Source organism: Schistocerca cancellata, chromosome 11 (genome assembly GCF_023864275.1).
Source record: "Schistocerca cancellata isolate TAMUIC-IGC-003103 chromosome 11, iqSchCanc2.1, whole genome shotgun sequence".
Lineage (NCBI taxonomy): Eukaryota > Metazoa > Arthropoda > Insecta > Orthoptera > Acrididae > Schistocerca > Schistocerca cancellata.
In genome coordinates, this window is record NC_064636.1 from 77,136,178 (window position 1) to 77,152,556 (window position 16,379).

Sequence of the window (16,379 nt, forward strand, 5' to 3'; positions counted from 1 at the left end):
GACATTTTACGTTTTGAATTTGGAGGGTTATTATTCTCAACAAAAATAAAATCTACAGAAAAACTTATGGATAATTACTTAACGTAGGCATACAGACTTTGTAACTGTGATAAACATACTCATTCTATTTTGGATTAAATTTTAAAAGGAACAAAATTGGACTGCATTTCGTTGGTAGCCCTAGTTTTCAGTCCATGAATACAACAAATAAGGTTTCACTTGGCAGATAAAGACTTTTTTGGGCACTTCTTGAGAAAATGTCGAGCAAGATTAAATGTAATACTTTCTTTATATGTGACAGGTTTCTCTGTTTATCTTTCCTTTGTCCCCTTCGACCATGCTCTAACTCTCAGACACTGTAAGAGCGTAAAACGTTGCGTGCACGTTACTGCATAGTTCGGCCATCTGTTGGTAAAATTATGAAATATTACGAAGCTTTATTTTACGAGCGAGGCGAGCGTAGCCGCGGCTGAGTGGCGAACTGGGAAACTTCTCCAGCCTTCCGTACTTCATGAATGAACTGCTTCATTTGAACGCTTCACGGCAAAGAGTGAAATGAATGAAGTAGTTCACGGGAATGAACGAGTTCGACCCATCTCTAGAGCGGACTGCCTCGACGCTGACGTATTGCGCAGAACGGTAAAAATCTGTGTTCTGCGCACGCAATGTGCCCCCACGCCCCTCCCCCTTGAAACTTAGTCGATCGGATGAGCCGACAGGTTGCGCTCGGCTGTTCTTGGAACTACATGTTATTGCTCTTCGTGGTGGCAGACAGCGAAAGGTTACATTCACCTGTTGGACAAGAAATCGTTCGATTCATTCCACGCGAATTTCAAAATTGTTAATTACTAGAGTTTTTTTAACGCCGGTAAGTTGTCACAATGTGTCGAAGTGCCTAAGCCGCTTATGCAGTTTTTAGGACAAACTGGTACAGTTTACTTTACAAAAAAGTTGTCGAAAATATGCCCCACAACTAAGAACGTAGTTAACTACAAGTAATTTTTCAAGAGAAAAGTGTTCCAGTTCTTATTATCATAACTGTCTAATTACACACGTTTCCGAGTGTAGAGGACTACGCAGATAGATTGATGTAAATCCCGTGTTTACTATCGATGTCTGCACAGACATCATTGGGACATGTTTCCTTCATTAACTCGGAGCTGTTTTTGATCTATAAATGGCGGAGCCGTATGTACTTCGATCGATAAGTTTATATCCAACTACAGCAATTCACGAGTAGCTACATGTTTTTATGTAACATTCCTTTTAGTAGATTGAATTTGCCAATGGGACAGAAACTATTGTAATTAAATTTCACAATTTGAAAGTGGAGAAATATTTATTAATGTACTGAACTGGAATGGACGTCCAGAAACAGCTGACAGATTTTGTGATATAAGATTAAAACTTTTTGTTCGACATTGATAATTTTACAGTGAAATAGGCTTCGTCATTTTTGAATATTCAGGTTGTAGTAATACATACAGGTATATACTAATAAAATGTCAGTCATCTCTAGTATACATAAGCACCACAATAATAAAATACGATGCAGGACTATTTCTAGGAGCGAGTGTCCATAAGTTATAACAACTGGAAATGTGTGATCGAATAGCCAAGCTATACCACTTAGTTTTAAAAATTTTGAGATCCATAAACCAAACATAAATTGGCAATTTGTTGAAAATATTGAGTGGGTTCACTTTGTGAGAATTAGTTCTTGCTAACCTGTGCCTTGGTATATCGAAATTATGTATAAAATGCATGTTTGACCATCAGCTGCTTTTATTTTAAACCCAAATGTATACTGGTTTCAGCCCGCATCTCGTGGTCGTGCGGTAGCGTTCTCGCTTCCACGCCCGGGTTCGATTCCCGGCGGGGTCAGGGATTTTCTCTGCCTCGTGATGGCTGGGTGTTGTGTGCTGTCCTTAGGTTAGTTAGGTCTAAGTAGTTCTAAGTTCTAGGGGACTGATGACCATAGATGTTAAGTCCCATAGTGCTCAGAGCCATTTGAACCATTATACTGGTTTCAGTCATGGGCCACCTTCACAGATAATGGTTGAAATGGTTTAAGTCACATCATCACATTTGTCATTACTTAAGTAATGTGTGTATCATATCATGAATATCAATATACGACACAGGACTTAAGAAGCAAACATTCTAATACCAGTTCTGCTCTGTATACATTTGGTATTAGAATGTTTCCTTCTAAAAGTCCTGTGTCGTATATTGATATTCATGGCATGCTCTACACATTATTTAAATAATGACAAATGTAATGTTACTGCTTAAACCATTTTAATACTTATCTGTGAAGATGGCCCATAACCGAAACGGCTTAAACCATTTTAATACTTATCTGTGAAGATGGCCCATAACCGAAACCAGTTAATATTTTAAAGGTGTGTCGCATGATGAATTGCCTGTAAGGTACACTCTGTTGCAGAAATAGAGGATTCTTGATGTTAAGTGTACTTTCATACAACGGCTTGAGTTAAGGAAAAAACTGATTATCATTAGCGTTTTGTCAATAAATAAAAAGTAAATGAATATTGTCCTGCTGATGGCAGCGGGTTAAAAAATTAAAGCAAATTTTCAATGCATATTTTTTATGTGAAGAACCATTATGAAATAAGTGACAGTATGTTTCTTTGATACGATTTATAAAATTATAGAGGTCTCAGAAACGAGATATTTAACTTGGACATAGGGCAAATGAGACATTCTGTATCAGATTCTTCATATAAATTCTTTCCCATCGGTTTCGATTTAGATGAAATTTTGCATTAATTACACACTTGAGAAACCTGATATCTGGTATGTGGGAAGAACGTTGTGGCAACATTCTTCCCATAGTTTTCTGGAATAGCAACGTTTGAGACATTCAAGATCACAAGTAAGGGAAAATGATCTTTAAATCTGTAGTACGGTCATGCAGGTTTAAGCGAAACCTCTATTTTTGAGCTTCTCAAACGATTTTCACTCTTCGAAAGTAAAGAAAAAAGTTTTTTGGTGTTAATAATTTTTACGCAAATTTTTATTATCATGCCTGTATCATGGACAATTTGGCAATTTTCCCCATGCCATAGTGCTCCAATTTCAACCATATTTTTCCATTTTCGAAATAAAAGTTGTATTGAGATAAACAAACGCCCAGTAACCAAAATACGTGACCAGTACGCAGTAGCACACTCTTATAAGGGGCCTGCACACGTTCAATATTTATTGACAATACTAGCTTGTCTAACCTTCTATAAAACTGACAAAAATCGTCAGTCGACAACTCAGTTTTAGAAGGGCAAGACATGGCACGCCCAAAGGAAAGCATGTGTTGCAATTATATTAGCTATAGCGTGCAAGTAACAAAAGACACCGAAAAAGACGAAATGGGTCCGAGAACGGTTGGAAAAAAAGGAGCGCATGGCCACATGTTAATTTACTGACAGTCATAAGCGTCTACAGGAAAGACTTAATACTTTTTTCCGATGAGTGCTGCACCGTACGGGTACAAATCACTAATACTGAAACGAGATAAAACAGGGAAGCAGACAATTGAAGTCGACAAGAGATGAAGAGCAACTTTTGAGATTTCTGGCGACAGGCAGGTCATTCGAATGCTCGATGTCTAGTTCTGTAATAGCAGCAAACACAGTTCCAAAAATTCTATGGAAATCTGTGATCAATTGAATCTGCCTAGTCGAATTGAAAACAAACAGTGCACACTAACGCCCTGTAGCTGATATGTGAAACGAGCAACATCTGAATGGAGCATATTGGCAGACCGTCAATACTTGAACTCACACGTTCAGTATGTATTGACAACACTGAGAATATTTGGAAGACAATCCATACTGCTCGTTCATATTTGTAGTATTGTCAGTACATCGATATCCGCCCTCAGACGGTCAATAAATCATCGATTTGACAATATTACCACCGTCTAACATTAGGTTAGACTGTGATATTGCAGGACTTGTGAGGATCCCTTTAGTTTCCGCTGTCTGCCACAGGACAGCGCTAGGAGTATTGTACTAGGTGGTCTTGGGGGCCAGCGAGCACAATCGATCTGCTCACACGATCGGCATCGGCACCAAGATTTGCTGTTCCTAGACCCAAGTATTTGCACTTGCGCTGACATCTGTTTCCAGCGCTCTCTGGTAACTACTCGAACGCACCTTAAAACAAACAAAACAGACGTTTTATAGACCAGAAAAAGTTCATTGTTTTATTAATGCATGCTATCTGACATTTATAAATATAATAAAATATCCGTGTAATCTAGCTTATTGCATTTTAACTAGCTTTCGTCGTAAACAGTTGGGGACACTGACAGCATGTAAACATTAAAAAGTATAATGTATGATGCTGATTGCTGTGTTGTACGTGCAAAGTACCGCCGCGAAATATTTCTTCTGATTTGAGGAGTCGATGTAATTTATTTATTTCTTGATGTATATGACTTGCCATTCTTTGTAATCACAAAGGAAGTCATCTGCAGCTTTGTCTGCAAAGTAAGTGTCGGTTAAGTTGGCTTTGTGTGTAAAAAAGCAAATTGTCACCTGTAGACTTTGTTTGAATAAATGGAGCTTGATTATTTGTTCCACGGTTTCTGTGCACGATGATTCGTTGTGTATAATGTTTCCAGGCACTACAGTGTCAGTACATCTAAAACATTTTCAAATGACAATATGCCGAAGTATGTTTATATATATCTAGCGGTAAAAATTAAGTACGTAGGGGCACACCCATGCAGTTTTATTTATGTTCGATATATGCCCATAATATGCTTCAAAATACTCGTGAACAACTTCTCCGTTAACGTACATTGCTATCAAGAGCGACGAGTCGTTAAGTGACGTATGTTAATACCTACTGGCACGTCACTTTCGGTGCATATATTTATAGTTTTGTCGTTATAAAGAATGGGAGAAAAAATTTGTAGTGATAACACGTTGATCTTCAGCCTAGCCCGAGGTATATATTAGCTTGATATGTGACAGTTTAATTGTGAATTGACGAAGCCGACGAATCTGATACTAAAATAAAAAAAAGTGTGTTTGTAGTGACAGTCTGAGCAGTAGCTTAGCCCGTTGGAAAAATCAATAACGTCACGGGGGAGTGGCCATATTGCTCGCGGCGTTTGTCGCTTGTTCCTGTCACCGGCCGAAGCTGACACTAGTGACGAATAGTGCTGAGTAGGAATGTTACCTCTACACTCCGTGCATGACGACAGCGGTACGGTTCATATTACCACCACAGTTGTGTTCGACTGTGCTACTACTACGAGAGATGTTTTCAGATGCTAGCCTATATTGCACTTTATGCTTAACAAGTTCTTATCCGAAACGAACGAAATTCTGCTACTTTATCTATGGAATAATTGTTCTCTTATTTTGTGGTCCAGTGTGTTTTTCATTTTTCTCCCCCGCCCCTCTCTCTCTCTCTCTCTCTCTCTCTCTCTCTCTCTCTCTCTCTTTCTTTCTCGCCCCCCCCCCCCCCCCGACCTTTCCATCAAATCTCCTTGAAACTTGAATCGAAATTAGCCAAAACTGTGCATTGTCTGTACAAATACCAACGTAGGGGAATCAAGGAAAGGTTTGGGAAGGCAAACCACTGAAGTGCGTGGCAGACGGTACATTCCCTTGTACCAGTTATTAGGGTGTCTTCCCATTACATTCACATATGGGATGTGGAGGAATAATTTTTGAATGCCTCTGTGAGTGTTGTACTTATTCTGATCTTATCCTCATGATCCTTATGTGAGCGATACGTAGTAAGTTGGAGTATATTCTTAGACACCATTTAGAGTAAGTTCTTGAAACTTTGCTAGAGGTTTTCTCACGATAGTTAACGTCTGTTTTCAGGAGCCTGGCAGTCCAGTTTCTTCAGCATCACTCAAACACTCTCCCAGGGATCAAACACACCTGTGACGATTTGTGCTGACCTCCTGTGTATACATTCAATCTCCCCCGTTAGTCCTATTTCGTGCAGGTCCCACACACTTGAGCAGTATTCTATAATGGGTCACACAAGTGATTTGTAAGCAATCTCCTTTGTAGACTGGTTGCCGTTTCCCAGTGACAGTAAACTAAAGTCTATCACCTGCTTTACCCACAACTCAACCTATGTGATCATTCCATTCAATATCCCTACAAAGTGTTACTCCCAGGTACTCGTATGAGTTGGCCAATTCCAGTAGTGACTCATTCATTTTATAGTCATGGGATATTATGTTTTTCTGTTTTGTGAAGTGCACAATTTTCCATTTCTCAACAACTAAATCAAGTTGCCAATCTTTACACCACTTTGAAATCTTATCAAGATCTGACTGAATATTTACACAGCCTCTTTAAGACAGTACTTCATCATAGGTAATTGCATCATCTACAAAAAGTCTGAGGTTACTATTAATATTGTCTGCAGTGTGACTGATATACAACATGAACAGCAAGGATCCCAACACACTTCCCTAGGGCACACCCGAAGTTACTTCTGCATCTGACGATGACTCTCCATCCGAGACAACATGCTGTGTCCTCCCTACCAAAAAAGTCCTCAATCCAGTCACAAATTTCACTTGACACTCCATATGATCGAACTAATGGCAGTAAGCATAGGTGTTACTGATTGTGAATCAAATGCTATTCAGAAATAAAGAAATACTGCATCTTCCTGCCTGCCTTGATCCAAAGATTTCAGAACATCATGTGAGAAAAAATGCTAGTTGGGTTTCACATGATGTTTCTGGAGTCCATTCTGGTTGGGATCCAGGAGGCCATTCTGTTAAAGACATCTCATTATGTTTGAGCTCAGAATATGCACTAAGATTCTAGAACAAATATATGTCAAGGATATTGGATGGAAGCGTCAGGTTCTACCCGTTTGCTATGACCAGAGACATATTGGTGTTGGGTGTGACACCACTTAGCTGCGGTGTTTTTGAGGTGGTTGGGTTTGTAAATGTCGTGTTGTATTTGGTGGTGCCCTCTGGTGGTGCATGTGGACATGCTGAGTTTGTGTGGTATTGGGTTAATTTGTGTTTTGGCTGTCATCATGCTAACATGGCTTTGAATTTAGGTAGTTTGTGCACTAACGTAGTTGTGGAAGTGTTTTCAAGTTAACGCATGTGTAGGTATAATGTCCTAGCTAATTTGATCCTTTTCTGGTCAGTAATGCTTAGAATTTAATATAGTAACTTTATACGCTTATCCAAGTGTAGTTCAAATACTATCACCGACCCCAAGTAATTGAAAAATGGGTTATTCATCCTCCATATTTTTAGCTTTCTTCTAGCTGATGTTATTTTTGTCTGTAAGGCAAACCTACGTTTCTAGCATTTGTAGACTTAGAGAAAGCTTTGGCAGTGTTGATTGGAATACTCTCTTTCAAATTCTGAAGGTGGCAGGGGTAAAATACAGGGAGTGAAATGCTATTTACAATTTGTACAGAAAGCAGATGGCAGTTGTAAGAGTCGAGGGACATGAAAGGGAAGCAGTGGTTGGGAAGGGACTGAGACAGGGTTGTAGCCTATCCCCAATGTTATTCAGTCTGTATATTGAGCGAGCAGTAAAGGAAACAAAAGAAAAATTTGGAGTAGGAATTAAAATCCATGGAGAAGAAATAAAAACTTTGAGGTTCGCCGATGACATTGTAATTCTGTCAGAGACAGCAAAGGACTTGGAAGAGCAGTTGAACGGAATGAACTGTGTCTTGAAAGAGGGATATAAGATGAACATCAACAAAAGCAAAACGAGGATAATGGAATGTAGTCGAATTAAGTCGGGTGATGCTGGGGGAATTAGATTAGGAAATGAGACACTTCAAGTAGTAAGGGAGTTTTGCTATTTGGGGAGCAAAATAACTGATGATGGTCGAAGTAGAGAGGATATAAAATGTAGACTGGCAATGGCAAGGAAAGCGTTTCTGAAGAAGAAAAATTTGTTAACGTCAAGTATAGATTTAAATGTCAGGAAGTACTTTCTGAAAGTACTTGTATGGAGTGTAGCCATGTATGAAAGTGAAACATGGACGACAAATAGTTTGGACAAGAAGAGAATAGAAGCTTTTGAAATGTGGTGCTACGGAAGAATGCTGAAGATTAGATGGATAGATCACATAACTAATGAGGAGGTATTGAATAGAATTGGGGAGAAGAGGAGCTTGTGGCACAGCTTGCCTAGAAGAAGGGATCGGTTGGCAGGACATGTTCCGAGACATCGAGGGATCACCAATTTAGTATTGGAGGGCAGCGTGGAGAGTAAAAATTGTAGAGGGACACCAAGAGATGAATACACTAAGCAGATTCAGAAGGATGTAGGCTGCAGTAGGTACTGGGAGATGAAGCAGCTTGCACAGGATAGAGTAGCATGGAGAGCTGCATCAAACCAGTCTCAGGACTGAAGACCACCACAACAATATATAGTTTCAGCCTATCCACATTCTATACTTCTATAAAATTGTCCTCGAGCTAGGACATTATACATACACACGCATTAACTTCCTGCGTCTTTGACCCGGTCATTGGATCACTTTCGTAACACATTTAAAGCCAATCACATGGAAGAAGACGATTTCTCAATTTGTGCATGCGCGTTCCTTTCTGACATTCTCACAGCCTAGCTGCTGGTGCCACCTCAGTTTACCTGAGAGCCCACTGCCCACCAAATGTTGGTTGGGGTGAGGAAGCATACTTCTGACGTTTGAGCTCAGTACAGCTATTGACATGGTACACATGTACCGTTTATTTTACATTTTATGCGAGTATTTTGGCCTTTTGGGTGTTCTGTATTAATGTTGGACCATGCTGCTTCAGGCAGTTTGCAGTTTTAGTGTTCTGAAGAAGGCGTGGTTATCCGCACTGAAACCTAGGTCAACATCCAGTTTCTATTTGCAGTTGAGGTGGATTCTTTATATAATTATTATTTAGTAAAGTTTCACGGGACCTCTTATCACACTGTAATTTGCCCAGTTAATTGTTAGATGATTAAAGTTTCAACCAATGGTTACAGTATGATTAGGCAAATTACGTACAAGTGAACAGAGGTACTCTCTAAAGTTTTTGGTTATGTCAGGAGATAAGTCTCATTGGTGATAGAAGGAACCAATTATCATTTTATACCCATCCCTGAAGTAGAACTCTGAGGTGGCACAAGCATATGTTTGTGTTTACCAAAAACCTCAGTTCTGTTGCATTTGGACTGAGAAGTCTACCAGTGTTGGCTTGCAGATGGGCACACTTTCACTCAGTTCTGTCCCGTTGTTGCATAATCTTCTGGGGCATTGCAGATAATGTGAGAAACATGTGTATTCCACCAAGATATGCAATAAGACTGGGTGTAAAGTTGATAATCAAATGTCTTGTAGGAGCCTACACTTGTGTGCCAGCACATATCCTTCCTAATGGTATTTGTGGGTAATAACAAGAGTGAATTTAGGATGAACTCAGCAAAACATAATCACAATACAAAAAGTAGAAACAATTTCCCTATAGACTACAGATTTCTCTCTAGTGTTGAGAATGGATATTTTTTTGCATATTATGGTGAAAGTCTATAACAGGCTGCCAGTAGATTTGAAGCAGGAAATTGAAAATTTCCAGATATTTAAAGAAAAGCAAAAGAATACCTCAGCAGGCACTCTTGCAACTTGTCAAAATAGTAGGACCTAAGAAAGTAAATTCTGCCTAGCATATTAGGTAAATACTTTGCAAACACCTGTATCACCTCTCTAAATGCTGGCAAAGTCACGTAAATGCTTTGTTTGAAGTATTAGATCAGAATAGTTCTTGTAGTATAGGAGAATGAAGACTGGCTTTATGCAGCTATCCATGCTAAACTATCCCGTGCAAGCATCTTCATGTCCAAATAATACTGCAACCTACATCCTTCTGAATCTGCTTACTGTATTCTTCTCGTGATCTCCTCCTATGATTTTTACCCCCACTTCCCTCCAATTCTAAATTAGAGTGCCCTTGATCTCTCAAAATGTGTCCCAACAACCCAGCCCTACATTTAGTCAAGTTGTGCCACAAATTCCTTCTTTCCCCAGTTATAGTCAGTACCTACTCGTTAGTTACTTCGTCTACCCATCTAATCTTCGGCATTCTTCTGTAGCATGGCATTTCAATAGTTTCTAATCTCTTCTCGTCTAAACTATTTATCGTCACTGTTTCACTTCCATACACGGCCACACTCCAGACAAATTTCTCTTCATCAGAAACACTTTTGTTTGTCGTTGCCAGTCTACATTTTACATCCTCTCCATTTCAGGCATGACTATTTATTTTGCTGCCCATATGGCAAGCGTCATCTAGTGCTTAAAATGTCTTGTTTCCTAATCTAATTCCCTCAGCATCACATGATTTAATTTGACTACATTTAATTATCTTTGTCTTGCTTTTGTTGATGTTCATCTTGTATCCCCCTTTTGAGGCACTCTCCATTCTGTTCAGCTGCTCTTCAAACTCCTTGGGCATCTCTGACAGAGTTGGAGTGTCATCGGCAAACCTCAAAGTTTTTGTTTCTACTGGACTTTAATTCCTTTTCTAAATTTTCCTTCGGTTTTCTTTGCTGCTTGCTTAACGTACAGATTCAGTAACATTGGGATAGGCTGCAACCCTCTCTCACTATCTTCTCAACCATTGCTTCCCTCTCATGCCCCTGGACCTTCATTGTAACTACCATCTGATTTCTACACAAGTTTGAAACAGCCTTTTGCTCCTTGTGCTTTACCCAAGCTACATTCAGAATTTCAAACACAGTATTCCAGTCAACATTGTCAAACGCTTCATATAAGTCTGCAAATGCTATAAACATAGTTTTTACCTTTCCTTAGCTCTTCATCAAAGAGAATTTCACACCTGTCAGCAACTGCTTTCTTTGAAATTGGAATTACTGCATTGTTCTGAAAGTCTGAGGGTATTTCCCCTGTCTCATACATATTGCACATCAGATGGAAGAGTTTTGCCATGGTTCTCTCTCCCAAGTCTATCAATAGTTCTGATGAAACGTTGTCTGTCCCTGGGGTCTCATTTCGACTTGTGTCTTTTAGTGCTCCATCAAATTCTTCTTGCAGTATTGTATCTCCCATCTTGGCTTCATTTGTGTTCTTTTCCATTTCTGCAGTATTGCCTAAAAGTTAATCTCTCCTGTATAGACCCTCTGTGTACTCCTTTCACCTTTCTCTTCCCTACTTCAGACTGTTTTCCCTGTGAGCTCTTGATATTTATATAGCTGCTTCTCTTTTCTCCAAAGGACTCTCTAATTTTCTTGTAGCCAGTATCTATCTTTCCCCTAGTGAAATATGTTGCTAAATCCTTTCATTTGTTCTCTAGACATTCCTGTTTAGCCATTTGGCACTTCCTTTCAATCCCATTTTTTAAAAGTTTGTATTCCCTTTCAGCTTCTTCATTTACAGCATTTTTATATTTCCTTCTCTGATCAATTAAATTCAGTTTGTCCTGGTTTGTTCAAGGATTTCTTCTAGATCATGTCTTTTTATCTCTCAAAGCTACCTATTTGCTCTCTACTGTATTCCCTAACACTCCATCTGAAACTCACAATCTGGTTATTTCAACTGATCAAGGTCCCCATTTCCTTAATTTTCTACCTCTTTGCAATTTCTTCAGCTTTATTCTGCAGTTCATAACCAATAAATTGTGGCCAGAATCCACGCCTGTGCCTGGAAGTGTCTTAAAATTTAAAATTGGTTCCGAAATATCTGTCTTTCCATTATATAATCAGTCCGAAACTTACTGTTGTCTCCACGTCTCTTCCACCTGTACAACCTTCTTTCCTGATTCTTAAAGCATGTTTTAATAATGATTAGTTATGCTCTGTGCAAAACTCTACCAGGCGGCTTCCTTTTTCATTCCTTTCCCTGAGTCCGTAGTTACCTACTGCTTTTCCTTCTCTTTCTTTTCCTGTGTCGTCATACATTTCTTTAATCTCTTCGTCATCTACAGAGCTTGTTGGCATATAAACTTGCACTACTGTGGTGGGTGTGGGATCCGCGTGTATCTTGGCTACAATAATGCGTTCACTCTGCTGTTCGTAGTAGGTTACTGGTATTCCTATTTTCTTACTATTAAACCACCTCGTGCATTACCCATATTTGATTTCGTATTTGTAACTCTGTATTCACATGACCAGAAATATTATTTCTGCTGCCACCAAACTTCATTAATCCCCATTGTACCAACTTCAAACTATCCATTTCCCTTTTCGAATTTTTTAACCTAACTGCTCAATTAAGGGATCTAACATTCAACACTCTGATTGGTAGAATGCTAGTTTTGTTTCTCCTGCTGATGATGATGACAGCCTCCTGAGTAGGCCCCAAATAGGGGACTATTTATCTCCAGAATATTTTACCCAGAGGATGGCATCATTTAACCAAAGTAGAACTGCATGTCCTAGGGGAAAAATTATGACAGTAGTTTCCCCTTGGTTCAGCTGTTTGCAGTACTAGCACAGAATGGCCGTTTTGGTTGGTATTAAGATTCCAGATCAGTCAGTCATCCAGCCCCTGTTGCCAATGTAATTACTGAAAAGGCTGTTGCCCCTCTTCAGCAACCACACATTTGTCTGGTCTCTCAACAGATACCCTTCTGCTGTGTTGGATGGTACAGCCATATGTATCACTGAGGTATGCAAGCCACCCCACCAATGGCAAGGTCTGTGGTTCTTTGGGGAGGGGGGGGGGGGTAGCTGTGGTCATAATTTGCTGTTACTATTCTCTAAAGTGGCTGTTTCTGCCCATTGCTTGACTCATTCCAAATATCTAAAAGATGTTCTTAATGATAGCATATACTGGATAGGATTTGTGAATCAGTGAACGGACATGTGAACAATGGAAATTCTCAATCCTTGAAACCAGCTTCATGGCAGAGCACATAACTCAATTCTGAAAGCTCGACAAGAAGGCAATGTCTACACGGAAATTATTATTATTTTTTTTTTTACTATGATTGGGTACATTACTGTTCTGTTGAATCTGGATTTTAGTGTCAGCCTCAAAAACTGTTAATACATTCCAGTTGGGCTACAGTGACTGACTGCTGCAGTCCCCAGAAGTCGTAAATATTTTTTACTTCTTTGTGTGGCTCCTGCTTATAAGACAAAAGAGAAAAGCAGATTACTGTCTGTTTCAGAAATACTATCACTAGTTTCAAAACTGCAATCATCAAATTTGGAGCGAGATTCTTCAAGCAGTCCCAGAATTTCATCATCAGCACAGTAAACTTTTGCAATCAAGATTACTACAGAGGCACATTGTGACAACTAATTTGTGGGAACTGATCATGCCTGTAACATATTTTTTCAAGTCACATAGCAGTTGTGAAAGCTGGAGCTACTAAACAAGTGAACAACTGACTTTGAGCCCTCACTGCTCGGAACTAACGCACCATGAAGTAAAACTTACAAGAGCTTATCTCTGAGATTCTTAGGGTGCTGACTATAAGGGAAATCATAACACACCTGTAGTCTCTGCGGGCAGCGACTGGAATGTGTTAAAGGGTCACATGTGAACAGCAAGGTGGCATAATGTTTTGGATTGTGAACAAGGTGTGAAATTTATATTTTTCTGTACCTAAAAGTAGTTGCAAGCCATCCAACGAACCCACTCTTACAGTTGCTGGTGACATGATGTATGCTGAGAAAAATTACAACAAAAAACGCAGGGAATATGCCAGAATCAGTGGCAACAATCATAAAACCGTGTGGTGGTGTACAGTAGATAAGAATCAAAATACCCACTGATGTGATGGCAATATATATATGTCAATGAAACTAGTTTGGGAACAAATAAATAAGTAAATAATACAAAAAAAGTGTCTTGCATCAACATGGACCCACAGTCCCATATTGTTGGCAAAAAATGTGTTTGTTACGCACAAGCGTGTAACCTAAGGGTGGCAATTCTGTAGAAAACCTTGAATTCTCAGGAATTACATTTTTTCCTGGAAAAGTCAAAGAAATCTCAGGCAATTGTTTTTTTAACCTAGCATTGAAATTGGATTTTATTGAGTTTTATAAATCACAAATTCTAAAGAACTTAATATCTCAAAAGTGTGTTAATTATATGAATATTATTCCATACAAATTATCGATGTTTGAAAATGAAAATGGTGGTTAAACTACTGCGTATGGCTGTCATATACCTCAGCTGGGAGGAAGGAAAAGTCATATTGTGGTACGCTGCCCTGCCGCACCCCTCCTGCCCCCTCTCCACCCCCATCAGTAATGTATCAGGAGCTTCCTGACACCATCTTCCTCTTTGCACCTGGAATCTGAAATTCTCAGGGATTCCCCCCCCCCTCCCCCCTCCCCCCCTCCCCCCTCCTTGAAGTTTGGGTAGCCACCCTGACCTTAAAGTCAAACCCATTCGTGTATGCAGACACACACACACACACACACACACACACACACACACACACACACACACACACACACAATAACCCATTCGTGTATGCAGACACACACACACACACACACACACACACACACACAAAATAAAAGGAGATTATGGTTTTATGTACGGTCAAGTACTAGGTCCCGAGAAATGGAGCACGATCGCATGCTGTGGAAGGAAATGGGCCACATTCTTTTATAGGAAAACATCGCAACATTTGCCTTTAGCGATGTAGGAATATCGCTGAGAGCCTAAATGCAGATGGATGAACGGATATGAACTGTTGTCCTACAAAACGTGAGTCTACATCTACATCTACATCTACATCTACATCCATACTCCGCAAGCCACCTGACGGTGTGTGGCGGAGGGTACCTTGAGTACCTCTATCGGTTCTCCCTTCTATTCCAGTCTCGTATTGTTCGTGGAAAGAAGGATTATTGGTATGCCTCTGTCTAATCTCTCTGATTTTATCCTCACGGTCTCTTCGCGAGATATACGTAGGAGGGAGCAATATACTGCTTGACTCTTTGGTGAAGGTATGTTCTCGAAACTTTAACAAAAGCATGTACCGAGCTACTGAGCGTCTCTCCTGCAGAGTCTTCCACTGGAGTTTATCTATGATCTCCGTAACGCTTTCGCGATTACTAAATGATCCTGTAACGAAGTGCGCTGCTCTACGTTGGATCTTCTCTATATCTTCTATCAACCGTATCTGGTACGGATACCACACTGCTGAGCAGTATTCAAGCAGTGGGCGAACAAGTGTACTGTAACCTACTTCCTTTGTTTTTGGATTGCATTTCCTTAGGATTCTTCCAATGAATCTGTCTGGCATCTGCATTACCGACGATCAACATTATATGATCATTCCATTTTAAATCACTCCTAATGCGTACTCCCAGATAATTTATGGTATTAACTGTTTCCAGTTGCTGACCTGCTATTTTGTAGCTAAATGATAAAGGATCTATCTTTCTATGTATTCTCAGCACATTACACTTGTCTACATTGAGATTCAATTGCCATTCCCTGCACCATGCGTCAATTCGCTGCAGATCCTCCTGCATTTCAGTACAATTTTCCATTGTTACAACCTCTCGATACACCACAGCATCATCTGCAAAAAGCCTCAGTGAACTTCCGATGTCATCCACCAGGTCATTTATGTATATTGTGAATAGCAACGGTCCTACGACACTCCCCTGCGGCACACCTGAAATCACTCTTACTTCGGAAGACTTCTCTCCATTGAGAATGACATACTGCGTCCTGTTATCTAGGAACTCCTCAATCCAATCGCACAATTGGTCTGATAGTCCGTATGCTCTTACTTTGTTCATTAAACGTCTGTGGGGAACTGTATCGAACGCCTTGCGGAAGTCAAGAAACACGGCATCTACCTGTGAACCCGTGTCTGTGGCCCTCTGAGTCTCGTGGATGAATAGCGCGAGCTGGGTTTCACACGATCGTCTTTTTCGAAACCCCTGCTGATTCCTACAGAGTAGATTTCTAGTCTCCAGAAAAGTCATTATACTCGAACACAATACGTGTTCCAAAATTCTACAACTGATCAACGTTAGAGATATAGGTCTATAGTTCTGCACATCTGTTCGACGTCCCTTCTTGAAAACGGGGATGACCTATGCCCTTTTCCAATCCTTTGGAACGCTACGCTCTTCTAGAGACCTACGGTACACCGCTGCAAGAAGGGGGGCAAGTTCATTCGCGTACTCTGTGTAAAATTGAACTGGTATCCCATCAGGTCCAGAGTCCAGAGTCTTACCCCAGCACCTGCCCACTTGGTGCGCAAGTGTTAGAGAGAAGTGAGAGGAACATTACTGTTCCTTTTGTTAACACGTTCATCGCCACATCACCCGTATCTGGGGGACACACAAGTTTCCATGGAAGGTCCCGTCACCCGCTTATGCATGACCTTCTTGTTGTTAAGTTAATAGGATTTG

At 40.1% G+C, this 16,379-nt stretch overlaps 1 protein-coding gene across 1 annotated transcript in view; it reads left to right on the forward strand.

Annotated features, from left to right (window-relative positions):
• Window positions 1–4,392: 4,392 nt before the first annotated feature.
• The window catches only part of LOC126108223 (F-box/LRR-repeat protein 7-like), a 29,048-nt gene continuing 17,061 nt past the window's right edge, over window positions 4,393–16,379 (forward strand). Inside the window, exon 1 of the mRNA XM_049913455.1 lies at window positions 4,393–4,514. The gene's annotated coding sequence lies outside the window, so the exon portion shown is untranslated. The remainder of the gene's footprint in view (window positions 4,515–16,379) is intronic.